This window comes from Triticum urartu, unplaced genomic scaffold (assembly GCF_056163025.1).
Source record: "Triticum urartu cultivar PI428250 unplaced genomic scaffold, HENAU_Tu73 scaffold2, whole genome shotgun sequence".
NCBI classification, from domain to species: domain Eukaryota; kingdom Viridiplantae; phylum Streptophyta; class Magnoliopsida; order Poales; family Poaceae; genus Triticum; species Triticum urartu.
Window position 1 is genome coordinate 3,191,374 of NW_028260368.1, and position 14,887 is coordinate 3,206,260.

General features: G+C 36.9%; 1 non-coding gene across 1 annotated transcript; it reads right to left on the reverse strand.

Moving 5' to 3' along the window:
• Nucleotides 1–1,295: 1,295 nt before the first annotated feature.
• Nucleotides 1,296–1,366, reverse strand: TRNAC-GCA (transfer RNA cysteine (anticodon GCA)). Its single transcript has one exon. It is a non-coding gene; the product is annotated as a tRNA-Cys (tRNA).
• Between the last annotated feature and the right edge of the window lie 13,521 nt (nt 1,367–14,887).

Here is a 14,887-nt window from a genome sequence, read left to right on the forward strand (position 1 = left end):
AGAAAGTCTAATTTTCTTATGTATAGAACTTTTTTTAACCATTCGTCATTTCTAGTAGAAATTCTGAATTGGTATAATGGCTCTTTCTTACATTACAACTTACAATACAAGAGTTTCTTACAGGAGTGAAACAAAACTAAAGAAAAAGATTAAAGAATAACGTTTGACAAAATGATTAATGCAAAATGATCCATTAAAGAAAAGAATTGATACAACAATTTGATTACTTAATCAATTAGTAGTATCCCTAGAGTCCACTCCTTCCCCATACTACTAGTGAAAGAGAAAATGTAAAGACTACCATTAAAGCAGCCCAAGCGAGACTTACTATATCCATCTAAATTATGTCTCCTATTTCTATGAAGGGATTATTCTACTATTGATCAATAATCATAGTGGAATCAAGGGTACAGAGTCAAAAAGGGATTCCGCCCTAAGGCCATGGATCAATCAGTTCAAGGAATTTACTCCTAACAAATTCTTATAGGAATTCTGGTAGAATTAGAGAGCATTAAAAATACGAGATACTATAGCCCTTTTTTCCTTAAAAAAGAAAGAGTACGGGAATGATGTCCTGAATAGAAGAAGCGGGAATAGGAAGATTTTTTATTCCTTTTGTTACTCTTTTTTTTTTTTTTAAGCAAAGGACGCCCGAATATACCATAAAATTATCGATAGATAAATATTTATTGGATACCTACCTTACCTAATGTTTATTTTTGACCTAAACCCTGCAGCCTTGCTTTGTATCATTCTATGAAAGAATGAAGAGATTTTATCCATAATACAACTCCTAAATTGATTTTTGATCGACCTATTTAATCTGATTCTCGTTAGAATTAAGTAGTCCTTACTTTAGTGTATGTAGGTAACATAAGATGTACGATAAAAAAATGTATAATAATTAGTAAGTCTTGATATTCTTTCGTGGAGTCCCTTCTTGAATCTTAGATTGAAAAAAAAAAAGAATGCCCCTTAGGGACCTTTCTTTGGATACCAAGATTTCTGACATCTTATCCTCGTATTTTAAAATTATCAAATCGAATCTCAATTAAGAACCAATTCAAATTCATATAATAAAAGAATAAGGAAACACTACCTCACCCCTATTGATAACCATTTTGGCCACTACCGTCAAAACAAACCCTAACCCTAGTTTGAGGATAGAACTATGGTATGGTTTCTCTAAACCCAGTATCGGCAGGCCCAGTTACTCTCTTGCCCGAACTTATGCGAAGTAAAAATTTATCGAATTCGATCAGCACTATAAAAAAAACCTAAGTATTTTATTGATCAGGCGGCACCCAGATTTGAACTGGGGATAAAGGATTTGCAGTCCCCTGCCTTACCGCTTGGCCATGCCGCCAAAAAATCCGATCAAAAATCTAGAAAACAGCAAGTATTCATCCACGTTTTCTTACGAAAAGCCCCTTTTATTTTGAATATAATTCTACTTACTTTTTTCCAATCTTTTTCAAAAAATCTATTCCTGCTTTTTTTGATCCAGTTTCTATTATTCTCCTCGATAGATTCTATCTTAAAACATACATTGTTAACACAATAAAACTTCCCATTTCTTTCTATTGAGATGAAAAAGAAGAAAAAGTGGATTTCTATTCACAGGCTGCAAAATTCAGAATAAATTGGAACCGTTAACTAGAATTCTCTTTTTTTTATTGCAGTAGTGAACTACTCTTAAATCGGTATTATCTCCCCCCCCTTCAATGGCATAATAAAATATTATGGCTTTATGCTTAATCCGTGTATAGGTAAACTTTAGGTCCGAACAGCATTATTATCCAAAGATCCCCTTTATGTACATATCTCTATGGGGAATCATGCTTTAATTTTTCAAAGTATTAAATTAAATATCTTGAATAAAAAAAGGAAATTTGCTCTGATATAGAGTATAACCTGACTATCTTGGCGTACCCAAGTGAAATTACGATAAAAGAAAAGCATGGATATGGGGAGAGGTGGATAACTAGATTGGCATGTACTTAAAAAAGGGACTTACTTTATTTTAGAATTCCACAATGAAATACTGAATTTTCTAGCAATTATACTACTCCGATCCGAAATAAAAAAGAACCCTCAAATTATTTTGAGAAATTAAAGTAAGCACGCTATTCTAAATCGAAGTAAAGTCAAACTTTCTAGTATATTATATTACGGCTTTATTACATTCATAGAAAGGAGATAAAATGAGAAATCTTTGCCATCCAATCTGATTAGAATATCATAACATAAAGTATAAGTGGCAGAATTTTTTTTGTAGGAATGTTTTATCAATTCATTTTCATTTCATTTGTACCCCTGGCAAACTCGAACTTTCGTCCAAATGGTCTCTATTCATATGTATGAAATACATATATGAAATACGTATGTGGAGTTCCCTAGAATTTCATGTGATTCAGTAAACAGAATATAGATTCCATGATTGCTAGATCGATCCATAGGGATTGATGAAGAGTGAGCTGATAATGGAATTTTTCTTTGATAAACAGGAAACTTAAGATTAAGATGCTCCGGAATGGAAACGAGGGAATGTCCACAATACCCGGATTTAGTCAGATCCAATTCGAGGGATTTTGTAGGTTCATTAATCAAGCCTTGGCAGAAGAACTTGACAAGTTTCCAACAATTAAAGATCCAGATCACGAAATTGCATTTCAATTATTTGCGAAAGGATATCAACTGCTAGAACCCTCGATAAAAGAAAGAGATGCTGTGTATGAATCACTCACCTATTCTTCCGAATTATATGTATCTGCGAGATTAATTTTTGGTTTCGATGTGCAAAAGCAAACCATTTCTATCGGAAACATTCCTATAATGAATTCCTTAGGAACCTTTATTATAAATGGAATATACCGAATTGTGATCAATCAAATATTGCTAAGTCCTGGTATTTACTACCGCTCGGAATTAGATCATAAGGGAATTTCTATCTACACTGGCACTATAATATCAGATTGGGGGGGGAGATCGGAATTAGCAATTGATATAAAAAGAAAGGATATGGGCTCGCGTGAGTAGAAAACAAAAGATATCTATTCTAGTTCTATCATCAGCTATGGGTTCGAATCTAAGAGAAATTCTGGATAATGTTTCCTACCCTGAAATTTTCTTGTCTTTCCCGAATGCTAAAGAGAAGAAGAGGATTGAGTCAAAAGAAAAAGCTATTTTGGAGTTTTATCAACAATTTGCTTGTGTAGGTGGGGACCTGGTATTTTCGGAGTCCTTATGCGAGGAATTACAAAAGAAATTTTTTCAACAAAAATGTGAATTAGGAAGGATTGGTCGACGAAATATGAATCGGAGACTTAATCTTGATATTCCTCAGAACAATACATTCTTGTTACCACGAGATGTATTGGCCGCTACGGATCATTTGATTGGAATGAAATTTGGAACGGGTATACTTGACGATGACGATATGAATCACTTGAAAAATAAACGTATTCGTTCGGTTGCGGATCTGTTACAAGATCAATTCGGATTGGCTCTTGGTCGTTTACAACATGCAGTTCAAAAAACTATTCGTAGAGTATTCATACGTCAATCGAAACCGACTCCCCAAACTTTGGTAACTCCAACTTCAACTTCAATTTTATTAATAACTACTTATGAGACCTTTTTTGGCACATACCCGTTATCTCAAGTTTTTGATCAAACGAATCCATTGACACAAACTGTTCATGGGCGAAAAGTGAGTTGTTTAGGTCCTGGAGGGTTGACGGGGAGAACCGCAAGTTTTCGGAGCCGAGATATTCATCCGAGTCACTATGGGCGTATTTGTCCAATTGACACGTCTGAAGGAATCAATGTTGGACTTACTGGATCCTTAACAATTCATGCGAGAATTGATCACTTGTGGGGATCCATAGAGAGTCCGTTTTATGAAATATCTGCTGAGAAAGCAAAAGAAAAAAAAGAGAGACAGGTGGTTTATCTATCACCAAATAGAGATGAATATTATATGATAGCAGCAGGAAATTCTTTGTCCTTGAATCAAGGTATTCAGGAAGAACAGGTTGTTCCGGCTAGATACCGTCAAGAATTCTTGACTATTGCATGGGAACAGATTCATGTTAGAAGTATTTTTCCTTTCCAATATTTTTCTATTGGGGGTTCTCTCATTCCTTTTATTGAGCACAATGATGCGAATCGGGCTTTAATGAGTTCTAATATGCAGCGCCAAGCAGTTCCGCTTTCTCGGTCCGAGAAATGCATTGTTGGAACTGGATTGGAACGCCAAACAGCTCTAGATTCGAGGGTTTCCATTATAGCCGAACGCGAGGGAAAGATCATTTCTACTGATAGTCATAAGATACTTTTATCAAGTAGTGGGAAGACTATAAGTATTCCTTTAGTTAACCACCGTCGCTCTAACAAAAATACTTGTATGCACCAAAAACCCCGGGTTCCACGGGGTAAATCCATTAAAAAAGGACAAATTTTAGCAGAAGGAGCTGCTACAATTGGGGGCGAACTTGCTTTAGGAAAAAACGTATTAGTAGCTTATATGCCATGGGAAGGTTACAATTTTGAAGACGCAGTACTAATTAGCGAACGTTTGGTATATGAAGATATTTATACCTCTTTTCACATCCGGAAATATGAAATTCAGACGGATACGACAAGCCAGGGCTCCGCTGAAAAAATCACTAAAGAAATACCACATCTAGAAGAACATTTACTCCGCAATTTGGACAGAAATGGAGTTGTTAGGTTGGGATCCTGGGTAGAAACTGGTGATATTTTAGTAGGTAAATTAACGCCTCAGATAGCGAGCGAATCATCTTATATCGCGGAAGCTGGATTATTACGGGCCATATTTGGCCTTGAGGTTTCCACTTCAAAAGAAACTTCTCTGAAATTACCTATAGGTGGAAGAGGGCGCGTTATCGATGTGAAATGGATCCAAAGGGACCCGCTCGACATAATGGTTCGTGTATATATTTTACAGAAACGTGAAATCAAAGTTGGGGATAAAGTAGCCGGAAGACATGGGAATAAAGGGATCATTTCCAAAATTTTGCCTAGGCAAGATATGCCCTATTTGCAAGATGGAACACCCGTTGATATGGTCTTCAATCCCTTAGGAGTACCCTCCCGAATGAATGTGGGACAAATATTTGAAAGCTCGCTCGGATTAGCGGGGGATCTGCTAAAGAAACATTATAGAATAGCACCCTTTGATGAGAGATATGAGCAAGAGGCTTCAAGAAAACTTGTGTTTTCAGAATTATATGAAGCCAGTAAAGAAACAAAAAATCCATGGGTATTTGAACCCGAGTACCCGGGAAAAAGCAGAATATTTGATGGAAGAACAGGCGACCCCTTTGAGCAACCTGTTCTAATAGGGAAGTCCTATATCTTAAAATTAATTCATCAAGTTGATGAGAAAATTCATGGGCGTTCTACTGGGCCCTACTCACTTGTTACACAACAACCGGTTAGAGGAAGAGCCAAGCAAGGGGGACAACGAGTAGGAGAAATGGAAGTTTGGGCTTTAGAAGGATTTGGTGTTGCTCATATTTTACAAGAGATACTTACTTATAAATCTGACCATCTTATAGCTCGCCAAGAAATACTTAATGCTACGATCTGGGGAAAAAGAATACCTAATCATGAGGATCCTCCAGAATCTTTTCGAGTGCTCGTTCGAGAACTACGATCTTTGGCTCTAGAACTGAATCATTTCCTTGTATCTGAAAAGAACTTCCAGGTTAATAGGGAGGAAGTTTGATCGGAATAAATATAAATTCTTTTCTTATTTCTATTTTATGATTGACCAATATAAACATCAACAACTTCAAATTGGACTCGTTTCCCCTCAACAAATAAAGGCTTGGGCTAACAAAAACCTACCTAATGGAGAAGTCGTTGGCGAAGTCACAAGGCCCTCTACTTTTCATTATAAAACCGATAAACCAGAAAAAGATGGATTGTTTTGCGAAAGAATCTTTGGACCCATAAAAAGCGGGATTTGCGCTTGTGGCAATTCTCGAGCGAGCGGAGCTGAAAACGAAGACGAAAGATTTTGCCAAAAATGCGGGGTCGAATTTGTGGATTCTCGGATACGAAGATATCAAATGGGATACATCAAACTCGCATGTCCCGTGACTCATGTGTGGTATTTGAAAGGTCTTCCTAGTTATATCGCGAATCTTTTAGATAAACCTCTTAAGAAGTTGGAGGGCCTAGTATACGGCGATTTCTCTTTTGCTAGGCCCAGCACTAAAAAACCCACTTTTTTACGATTACGAGGTTTATTCGAAGAGGAAATTGCATCCTGTAACCACAGCATTTCTCCCTTTTTTTCTACCCCAGGCTTTGCAACATTTCGAAATCGGGAAATTGCGACAGGAGCAGGTGCTATTAGAGAACAATTAGCAGATTTGGATTTGCGAATTATTATAGAGAATTCTTTGGTCGAATGGAAGGAATTAGAAGACGAGGGGTATAGTGGAGATGAGTGGGAAGATAGAAAAAGACGAATAAGAAAAGTTTTTTTGATTAGACGCATGCAATTGGCGAAACATTTTATTCAAACAAATGTAGAACCAGAATGGATGGTTTTGTGCTTATTACCGGTTCTTCCTCCCGAATTGAGACCTATTGTTTATAGGTCTGGAGATAAAGTAGTGACTTCAGACATTAATGAACTTTATAAGAGAGTTATCCGTCGGAACAACAATCTTGCCTATCTATTAAAAAGAAGTGAATTAGCGCCAGCAGATTTAGTAATGTGCCAGGAAAAATTGGTACAAGAAGCCGTGGATACACTTCTTGATAGTGGGTCCCGCGGGCAACCGACGAGGGATGGTCACAATAAAGTATACAAATCACTTTCAGATGTAATTGAAGGTAAAGAGGGAAGGTTTCGCGAGACTCTGCTTGGGAAACGGGTCGATTACTCGGGGCGTTCTGTCATTGTTGTGGGTCCTTCGCTTTCATTACATCAATGTGGATTACCTCTAGAGATAGCAATAAAGCTTTTTCAGCTATTTGTAATTCGCGATTTAATCACGAAACGCGCCACTTCTAATGTAAGGATTGCTAAAAGGAAAATTTGGGAAAAAGAACCCATTGTATGGGAAATACTTCAAGAAGTTATGCGGGGACATCCTGTACTGTTAAATAGAGCACCTACCCTGCATAGATTAGGCATACAGGCCTTTCAACCCACTTTAGTAGAGGGGCGTACTATTTCTTTACACCCATTAGTGTGTAAGGGTTTCAATGCGGACTTTGATGGAGATCAAATGGCTGTTCATCTACCTTTATCCTTGGAAGCTCAGGCAGAAGCCCGTTTACTTATGTTTTCTCATATGAATCTCTTATCTCCCGCTATTGGGGATCCTATTTGCGTACCAACCCAAGACATGCTTATCGGGCTTTATGTATTAACGATTGGAAAGCGTCGAGGTATTTGTGCAAATAGATATAATAGTTGCAGAAACTACCCAAATCTAAAAGTAAATTACAATAATAATAATAATTTTAAATATAGGAAAGATAAAGAACCCCATTTTTCTAGTTCTTATGATGCACTGGGAGCTTATAGACAAAAACTAATCAGTTTAGATAGTCCCTTGTGGCTACGATGGAACCTGGATCAACGCGTCATTGGGTCAAGAGAAGTTCCGATTGAAGTTCAATATGAATCTTTGGGGACTTATCATGAGATTTATGCCCACTATCTAATAATGGGAAATAGAAAAAAAGAAATTCGTTCGATATACATTCGAACCACTCTTGGTCATATTTCTTTTTATAGAGAAATAGAGGAAGCCATACAAGGATTTAGTCAGGCCTATTCATACACTACCTAAACAAGAAAGTTAGATTCGGCGATGCCCCTCCCCTTTCGGGGGGCATTCCGATTTCCCTAGTATCATCATTATTTGCCACGCGAATCCAGATTGAGATTGAGGCAATTAAGTTAATTAAATTTTCGAATCACTGACTCAGGCCCATTGTCGAATCCTACTCAGCAATTGTCGAATCCTACTCAGCCGAAAAGGGGGTACTTATGTATGGCGGAACGGGCCAATCTGGTCTTTCATAATAAAGAGATAGACGGAACTGGTATGAAACGACTTATTAGCAGATTAATAGATCATTTTGGAATGGGATATACATCCCATATACTGGATCAACTAAAGACTCTGGGCTTCCATCAAGCCACTACTACATCGATTTCGTTAGGAATCGAGGATCTTTTAACAATACCCTCTAAGGGATGGTTAGTCCAAGACGCGGAACAACAGAGTTTTCTTTTGGAGAAACACTATTATTATGGGGCTGTACACGCGGTAGAAAAATTACGCCAATCTGTTGAGATATGGTATGCGACAAGTGAATATTTGAAACAAGAAATGAATTCAAATTTTCGGATAACGGATCCTTCTAATCCAGTCTATCTAATGTCTTTTTCAGGAGCCAGAGGAAATGCATCTCAAGTACACCAATTAGTAGGTATGAGAGGATTAATGTCGGACCCTCAAGGACAAATGATTGATTTACCTATTCAAAGCAATTTACGCGAGGGACTTTCTTTGACAGAATATATAATTTCCTGCTATGGAGCCCGCAAAGGGGTTGTAGATACTGCTGTGCGAACAGCAGATGCTGGATATCTTACACGTAGACTTGTTGAAGTAGTTCAACATATTATTGTGCGTAGAAGAGATTGTGGTACTATCCGAGGTATTTCTGTAAGTCCTCAAAATGGGATGACGGAAAAACTTTTTGTCCAAACACTAATTGGTCGTGTATTAGCAGACGATATATATATCGGTTCACGATGCATTGCCGCGCGAAATCAAGATATTGGAATTGGATTAGTCAATCGATTCATAACTGCCTTTCGAGCACAACCATTTCGAGCACAACCAATATATATTAGAACCCCCTTTACTTGCCGAAGCACTTCTTGGATCTGTCAATTATGCTATGGCCGGAGTCCTACTCATAGTGATCTGGTCGAATTGGGAGAAGCCGTAGGTATTATTGCAGGTCAATCAATTGGGGAGCCAGGGACTCAACTAACATTAAGAACTTTTCATACTGGCGGAGTATTCACAGGGGGTACTGCCGACCTTGTACGATCCCCTTCGAATGGAAAAATAAAATTCAATGAGAATTTGGTTCACCCCACACGTACCCGTCATGGGCAGCCTGCTTTTCTATGTTATATAGACTTGCATGTAACTATTCAGAGTCAAGATATTCTATATAGTGTGAATATTCCCTCAAAAAGCTTGATTCTAGTGCAAAATGATCAATATGTAAAATCCGAACAAGTAATTGCGGAGATTCGTGCCGGAACGTCCACTTTACATTTTAAAGAAAGGGTACAAAAGCATATTTATTCTGAATCAGACGGCGAAATGCACTGGAGTACTGATGTTTACCATGCGCCCGAATATCAATATGGTAATCTTCGCCGATTACCAAAAACAAGCCATTTATGGATATTGTCAGTAAGTATGTGCAGATCCAGTATAGCGTCTTTTTCACTCCACAAGGATCAAGATCAAATGAATACTTATGGTAAAAAAGATAGGGAAATTCTTGATTATTCAACGTCGGATCGAATCATGTCCAATGGCCATTGGAATTTTATCTATCCTTCTATTTTTCAAGATAATTCAGATTTGTTGGCGAAAAAGCGAAGAAATAGGTTCGTCATTCCATTACAATATCATCAAGAACAAGAGAAAGAACTAATATCCTGTTTTGGGATTTCGATTGAAATCCCCCTTATGGGTGTTTTACGTAGAAATACTATTTTTGCTTATTTTGACGATCCCCGATACAGAAAAGATAAAAAGGGTTCAGGAATTGTTAAATTTAGATATAGGACCCTAGAAGAAGAATATAGGACTCGAGCGGAAGACTCAGAAGAGGAATATGAGACCCTAGAAGACGAATACAGGACCCGAGAGGACGAATATGAATATGAAACCCTAGAAGAATCTAAATATGGAATCCTAGAAGACGAATACGAATATGAAACCCTAGAAGACGAATATGGGAGCCCAGAAAACGAATATGGGAACCCAGAGAACGAATATAGGACTTTAGAGAAAGACTCAGAAGAGGAATATGGGAGCCCAGAGAGCAAATATAGGACCCAAGAGGACGAATATGGAACTCTAGAGGAAGACTCAGAAGACGAATATGGCAGCCCCGGGGAAAGCGCAGAGGAAAAATATGGTACTTTAGAGGAAGACTCAGAAGAAGATTCAGAGGACGAATACGAGAGCCCAGAGGAAGATTCCATCTTAAAAAAAGAGGGTTTGATTGAGCATCGAGGAACAAAAGAATTTAGTCTAAAATACCAAAAAGAAGTAGATCGGTTTTTTTTCATTCTTCAAGAACTTCATATCTTGCCGAGATCTTCATCCCTAAAGATACTTGACAATAGTATTATTGGAGTGAATACACAACTCACAAAAAATACAAGAAGTCGACTAGGCGGACTGGTCCGAGTGAAGAGAAAAAAAAGCCATACGGAACTCAAAATATTTTCCGGAGATATTCATTTTCCTGAAGAGGCGGATAAGATATTAGGTGGCTGTTTGATACCGCCAGAAAGACAAAAAAAAGATTCTAAGGAATCAAAAAAAAGGAAAAATTGGGTCTATGTTCAACGGAAAAAAATTCTCAAGAGCAAGGAAAAGTATTTTGTTTCCGTTCGCCCTACAGTGGCATATGAAATGGACGAAGGAAGAAATTTAGCAACACTTTTCCCGCAGGATCTCTTGCAAGAAGAAAATAATCTCCAAATTCGACTTGTCAATTTTATTTCTCATGAAAATAGCAAGTTAACTCAAAGAATTTATCACACAAATAGTCAATTTGTTAGAACTTGCTTAGTAGTGAATTGGGAACAAGAAGAAAAAGAAAAGGCTGGTGCTTCCCTTGTTGAGGTAAGAGCAAATGATCTTATTCGCGATTTCCTAAGAATTGAGTTAGTCAAGTCCACTATTTCGTATACACGAAAAAGGTATGGTAGGACAAGTGCAGGACCGATTCCCCATAATAGGTTAGATCGCGCCAATATCAATTCTTTTTATTCCAAGGCGAAGATTGAATCACTTAGCCAACATCCAGAAGCTATTGGCACTTTGTTGAATCGAAATAAAGAATACCACTCTTTGATGATTTTGTCGGCATCCAACTGTTCTCGAATTGGTTTATTCAAGAATTCAAAACATCCCAATGCGATAAAAGAATGGAATCCTAGAATTCCTATTCGAGAAATTTTTGGGCCCTTAGGCGCTATTGTAGCTAGTATATCGCATTTTTCTTCATCTTACTATTTACTAACGCATAATAAAATCCTGTTAAAAAAATATTTGTTCGTTGACAATTTAAAACAAACCTTCCAAGTACTTCAAGAACTTAAATACTCTTTAATAGATGAAAATAAAAGGATTTCTAATTTCGATAGTAACATAATGTTGGATCCATTCCTTTTGAATTGTCACTTTGTCCATCATGATTCTTGGGAAGAGACATTGGCAATAATTCACCTTGGACAATTTATTTGTGAAAATGTATGTCTATTTAAATCGCACATAAAAAAATCCGGTCAAATTTTCATTGTAAATATGAATTCCTTTGTTATAAGAGCAGCTAAACCTTATTTGGCCACTACAGGAGCAACTGTTAATGGTCATTATGGAGAAATCCTTTACAAGGGAGATAGGTTAGTTACGTTTATATATGAAAAATCGAGATCTAGTGACATAACGCAAGGTCTTCCAAAAGTGGAACAAATCTTTGAAGCGCGTTCAATTGATTCATTATCCCCGAATCTCGAAAGGAGAATTGAGGATTGGAATGAGCGTATACCAAGAATTCTTGGGGTCCCTTGGGGATTCTTGATTGGAGCTGAGCTAACCATAGCCCAAAGTCGTATCTCTTTGGTTAATAAAATCCAAAAGGTTTATCGATCCCAAGGGGTACAGATCCATAATAGACATATAGAGATTATTATACGCCAAGTAACATCAAAAGTGCGGGTTTCCGAAGATGGAATGTCTAATGTTTTTTCGCCTGGGGAATTAATCGGACTATTGCGAGCGGAACGAGCAGGACGAGCTTTGGATGAATCGATCTATTATCGGGCAATCTTATTGGGAATAACAAGGGCTTCCCTGAATACCCAAAGTTTCATATCTGAAGCAAGTTTTCAAGAAACTGCTCGAGTTTTAGCAAAAGCTGCCCTACGAGGTCGCATTGATTGGTTGAAAGGCTTGAAAGAAAACGTAGTTCTGGGGGGGATTATACCTGTTGGTACCGGATTCCAAAAATTTGTGCATCGTTCCCCACAAGACAAGAACCTTTATTTCGAAATAAAAAAAAAAAATCTATTCGCGTCGGAAATGAGAGATTTTTTGTTTCTCCATACAGAATTAGTTTCTTCAGATTCTGACGTAACAAACAATTTTTATGAGACATAAGAACCCCCATAAAAATATTTTTTACTTTACTAGACTTTTGAACTTAGAACACTAACAGGTCAAATTTTAGATTTTTAAGATTTTTATTTTAATAAGTAAAACAAGTCAGTTAATTCATTAAGGTGGTTATGTTTATACCATGTATCAATGGCCAACTCTTATCTTAGTACAAGGTTCTCTCGGAACAATTATTATTTATTTCAAGCTATTTCGGATCTTTCTTAATCTTCAAAAAGAACTAAATTCCGTAATGGAATGGTAGGATTAAAAAAAAGGAAGTGTGGAAAAAATGACAAGAAGATATTGGAACATTAATTTGAAAGAGATGATAGAAGCAGGAGTTCATTTTGGTCATGGTATTAAGAAATGGAATCCTAAAATGGCCCCTTACATTTCGGCAAAGCGTAAAGGTACTCATATTATAAATCTCGCTAGAACGGCTCGTTTTTTATCAGAAGCTTGTGATTTAGTTTTTGATGCAGCAAGTCAGGGAAAAAGTTTCTTAATTGTTGGTACCAAAAAAAGAGCAACAGATTTAGTAGCATCAGCTGCAATAAGGGCTCGTTGTCATTATGTTAATAAAAAGTGGTTCAGTGGTATGTTAACGAATTGGTCGATTACGAAAACTAGACTTTCTCAATTTAGAGACTTAAGAGCAGAAGAAAAAATGGGAAAATTCCACCATCTCCCAAAAAGAGATGTGGCAATCTTGAAGAGAAAATTATCTACTTTGCAAAGGTATCTCGGCGGGATCAAATATATGACGAGATTGCCAGACATTGTGATCGTCCTTGATCAGCAAAAAGAGTATATAGCTCTTCGGGAATGTGCCATTTTGGGGATTCCTACTATTTCTTTAGTCGATACAAATTGTGACCCGGATCTCGCGAATATATCGATTCCAGCCAACGATGACACTATGACTTCAATTCGATTGATTCTTAACAAATTAGTATTTTCAATTTGTGAGGGCCGTTCTCTCTATATAAGAAATCGTTGATTAAGAATATATAGTGAATTCTTGGGCAACTGCGTAAATTTATGGAATCACTTACTTTACTATATCTTTTTTTTTGCATAGAATTTTTTTTGCATAGAAAAAAGAAGGGGAATATTGATATATATTAGAGGGTATTGATATATATTATGATCTGATGTGCTTTCTTGGTATCCTAAATATAAGATTAATACTTCAAGTTGCTGAGTTGAGAAAGAGATGGTTGAATCAAAAGAATTCCTTTTTTGAAGTTCAATTTTTATCAGAGGACAATATGAATATTATACCTTGTTCCATTAAAACACTCAAGGGGTTATACGATATATCGGGTGTAGAAGTAGGCCAACACTTCTATTGGCAAATAGGAGGTTTCCAAATTCATGCCCAAGTACTCATCACTTCTTGGGTCGTAATTACTATCTTGCTAGGTTCAGTTGTCATAGCTGTTCGGAATCCACAAACCATCCCGACCGACGGTCAGAATTTTTTTGAATATGTCCTTGAGTTTATTCGAGACTTGAGCAAAACTCAGATTGGAGAAGAATATGGTCCCTGGGTTCCCTTTATTGGAACTATGTTCCTTTTTATTTTTGTTTCGAATTGGTCGGGTGCTCTTTTACCTTGGAAAATTATAGAGTTACCCCATGGGGAATTAGCAGCGCCCACGAATGATATAAATACTACTGTTGCTTTAGCTTTACTCACGTCAGCGGCATATTTTTATGCTGGTCTTAGCAAAAAAGGATTGAGCTATTTCGAGAAATATATTAAACCAACTCCAATCCTTTTACCAATTAACATCCTAGAAGATTTCACAAAACCATTATCGCTTAGCTTTCGACTTTTCGGGAATATATTGGCGGATGAATTAGTCGTTGTTGTTCTTGTTTCTTTAGTCCCCTTAGTAATCCCTATACCGGTCATGTTTCTTGGATTATTTACAAGCGGTATTCAAGCTCTTATTTTTGCAACATTAGCCGCAGCCTATATAGGTGAATCCATGGAGGGTCATCATTGAATTGACTCTTTTTGGAAATAGTATTTTTTTTTTTTGCAGCTTAGCTCAATTCATGCATGGTTCCAGATAATCTGCTTGGTTGCAAAAAAATAGTTAGAAATGCGTATGAATATATAGCCTAGAGTTGTAGGAGAGAGAATAGAATAGACTATATTATGGAATTTTCAAAGTATATATGCATTAAGGAGGGTGGAGTCAGGCTAGATCTATACTATAATATCCTTAATGTCTATAAGTGGAGTCCTCTTTTATGCAGGTTTCCACTTTAAGCAATGATTTTAGAATCCGATTCAATAGAAAATGAGAAAATATGCAAACAAAATAGAAGAAACAAATGTATATATATAGGATATTATATTATATATTCCTAGGTTAGATTCATTA